The sequence below is a fragment of the Apaloderma vittatum genome, unplaced genomic scaffold (genome assembly GCF_000703405.1).
Source record: "Apaloderma vittatum isolate BGI_N311 unplaced genomic scaffold, ASM70340v1 scaffold37706, whole genome shotgun sequence".
Classification (NCBI taxonomy): domain Eukaryota; kingdom Metazoa; phylum Chordata; class Aves; order Trogoniformes; family Trogonidae; genus Apaloderma; species Apaloderma vittatum.
The window spans coordinates 372-3,899 of NW_009722939.1; the positions used below are offsets into that span (position 1 = coordinate 372).

Consider the following 3,528-nt stretch of genomic DNA (forward strand, 5'->3'; position numbering starts at 1 on the left):
AAGGCCTCCCTTCTGCCCCAGCGGGTGCCAGCCTTGGCACAACCTGAGCTTCCAGAATTTTCTTGCAAAATTTAAAAACAAAAAGAAGAAGAAAAAGCAGCAATTATAGGGCCTGTCGGATTTTCCTGCTGCTTTTCTTTCCCTTGTTCCCCCAAAATTAAAAAATTTCTTTTGCTTAACAGCACAGCTGGCACAATCCAGGATGTACCTGCCATTCAGCATGTTGGGACACAGTTTTACTGTCTCAGTTTGGGGTTCCCTGACACTGGTGGCAACACTAAATGGACGTGAAGAACCTCAATGCTGCTGTGCCCAGATGACCTCTGCGTGGACAAACGATTTCCCCCCCCGCAAGCAAGCATGGAAATCTATGTGCCTCCCCCTGTTTCCCCCATCTGGGGTGAGGTGCATTCCTACTGCACCTACTGAATTCCTACTGAATTTTCATCTGCACCCTCCAGCCACAGAGTTATTGCATCCACCTCCTCTACCCTGGTCTTGTCCAAGGCGGGTCTGGGTGAACCTCCAACCTGCAATTTCAGCTCCTACAACACAAGCAACAGTTAATAAATGTGATGACTCCTAATAACAGCCCACCCACTCCACCCCTGACGATTTACGCCTGCAAAAAAAAATGCTGCCGAGTCAGTTCAATATTCCCCCTGGTTCATTAAACCAGCATTCATTTTCCCACAGATAAGACAGTCCGTCAGGGGAAGGGATGATGGTAACTCATTTGTCACACTTGTTAAATGTAGGAAAGGCTGGCCTTGGGTCACTTCCAACTTTGTGTCAGCTCTGCCTTTATCTGAACAGCCCCGCGCCCGCATGCCAAGCGGCACGGCTCTCTCTGGCATGGCACGGGAGATGAGGGTGGCAGTGTCCTCACAAGATTTCACAGAGTCAGAGGTGTCTCTGAGTGCTAAAGTATTTGCAACACAGCCCTAAAAAGCCCCAGCTCACAGGAAGGAGCAGACTGGTGATTGCAAGAGGTGCCCAGCACATTGGTCTCATGGTGACTTAAACCTGTTGCTTTGAGCCCCCAGCACCACAAGCAGGGTCACACTGTGTGAATTAATTCCTCGAGCCCATCCTGATGGGCTTCTCTGGAAGCTGAATCCTGGTGTGAGAGTACCAGGATAAAAATGCCTGAGCCTAGAATCCCAACAAAAGTCCAAAAAACCAAAAGCAAAAACACCAGAAAAGGAGCTGTGTCACACTCACCCAGAGAGGCAGGGGAAGACAACTGGTCCCAAGGAACGGTGCTCCTCTGCAGCATGACAACAGGAACACCAGCAGCACAGGTAAAGCTGAAGAGGCATCAGGAACCCCACTAGCCCAGCAGGCACTAAAAACCCAAGGCTCTTCTTAGGGGCCTTATATACTGAGCACCATGGGAAGGAGCACTGTGACTGGTCCATTTGGGTCACCTGAACCATCATCTTCTCCCCACAGGCACAGCCGCCCCTCCTCCCTCACTGTGATTGCACCTGGGACAGGAGCCCTGGAGAACTTCTATCCTAGGTCTCTCAAACCAGGACAGGCTGCAGAGCTTGAGAGGTGCGATGGGCACCCAGACGGTGAGGGGTATCGAGCCAGAACCTTGGGAACAGCCAGTGCGAACCTGGTGCAAGCATGAGGGAGGGACAAGGTGGTGCAACCTCGCCTTTGCACTCCTCCTAACCCTCGGAGGACTTTGGGTTGACTAGTCCAGGTCTTGCCTAAATGAGCATTGTCCCAGCAGGCTTTAATTTGCTCCAACTACCAGGTGCCACCTCAGGGTGGTTGCAACACGAGTCATTTTGGCTGCACCCTCTTTGGAGGCATCGCCATCATGACAGGCCACCTCTTTCCTCTGCCAATGTCTGGATACAGAAGCCCTGCTTCAGGGAAGGGAGCAAGACGTAACCAAGAGAGATTAGGAAGAGTCTTGACCTCTGGATGAGTAGTAATGGAGCAATTCATGGCCAAGATGCTTTCTGGAGCATCATGTACTGCATCTCTGGCAAAAACTTGACTGTAAACCAGAACTCTGGTCTGCTGTGGACATGCCCACCAGTGAGTGGGAAGCAGGTAGGACTGCAGGTCCTTCTGAGTGTAGCTTCCCCCATAAACAGAGCCCAGGCTGGGGTTAAGGCATGGAGACTTGGGCGGGAAGGAGGTGACATCTTGGAAGACTTTCAGGAAAGCCTCCTCCCGGTCTGTCCCCAAAGCTCGTCCCTCACTGAGCACAGCCCAGGGACGCTGACTGAACCACACACTCAGCAGAGGATGGAGTGTCCCACGATGGCCTGTCTACATTCCCCACCTCCTGCTGCACCTTCTCTTTCGTGGTGGGTGCAAAGGTGGATGCTGTTGCCTCCTCCGGGCTCCACAGCTGGTCTGCAGCCATCAGTCTCCCTCAGCACGAGGTTATCTTACAGCTGGAAAAATATGAGGCAGCTGCAGCAGGTGAGATGAAGGGTCAGGGTGGGCTGAAAAGCTGTATTTTAGTCTCGGTCCTGCAGCAGCAAACGCTCGGCGTCTCCAAAATCTTCGGTAACAACCCTGTGGGAAGCGCTGCGGTAGCAGCAGGTTCAGACTGCGGCGATTTATTTCTATCTTCAACGTCGGTCCTAGCAGGGGAGGGGGGGACCTGCCCACTCAGCTGCCTTTGCCTGCTTGCCAGTGATCGACCATTGCAGGAGGCGCTGAGGTCTCTGCTCTGAAACCTGGACCCGCGCCCTCCTTCACGGCCGCATGCGGCCCCGACCTGCGGCAGCATCCCTCCCTCCTGCTTTAAATCTCTCCCGAGCAGCCGCTGGTGACATTAGCATTTTCTCTTGCCAGCCCACAGGGACCAGTAGCCCAGCCCTCCCGAGGAAGGAATTAACCCAGCACCAGCAGGTATCAGAGGTATCTTTTATTGACTGTTTACAGAAATACAGTAGCAGTCAGTTTAGGGGGCTTAGGAGGGTTCCCCAGAAGGTGCTTTCCTTCTCCGCATCGCCAGGAGATCCCGAGAACCCTGCCCTTTAACTCTTTGGGGTTTCTGTGGAGGCTTTGGGGTTCCCTAGCATGAACTTCCTAACGCCCTCAGCTCTCCAGGAGTTGGGAGTTGTTTGAATGACTGGATGAAACTCAAGGGAGGAGAAGGACCCCCATGCGCCGGGGGTTGGTGGGGCATTCCGAACACACACCTGATATGTTGTGAGCCAGCCCTGCTGCGGTCCCCATCCGTCCCTGCGCGTGCCTCCCGCTCGGCAGGACCTCCCTGCTCCCCAGAGCTCAGCCGTCTGTCGCTGGGCGTGCGTCCCTCTGGGCTTTGCACGCTCTCGTTGGCTCCCAAAATAAATATTTCTTAGTCTGTTTTTCTCCCTGCACACATTCAAGAGCAAGACCCTTTCCTACAGCAGTTCACATACCATTTGGGGGCAGGAAAGGTATGCTGACAAACTCATTTAATTTTTATTTATGTATTTAATTGGCTTTTTTTTTTTTTTGCAATCAAGGTGGAGTGTTATGTTTGGTTCTTTTTTTTTTTTTTTT

General features: G+C 52.6%; 1 protein-coding gene across 1 annotated transcript in view; it reads right to left on the reverse strand.

Moving 5' to 3' along the window:
- Window positions 1-3,468: 3,468 nt before the first annotated feature.
- The window catches only part of IFITM10 (interferon induced transmembrane protein 10), a gene marked incomplete at its 5' end in the record, with an annotated part of 8,284 nt that continues 8,224 nt past the window's right edge, over window positions 3,469-3,528 (reverse strand). Inside the window, one exon of the mRNA XM_009871938.1 lies at window positions 3,469-3,528. This exon is cut by the window's right edge and continues 222 nt beyond it.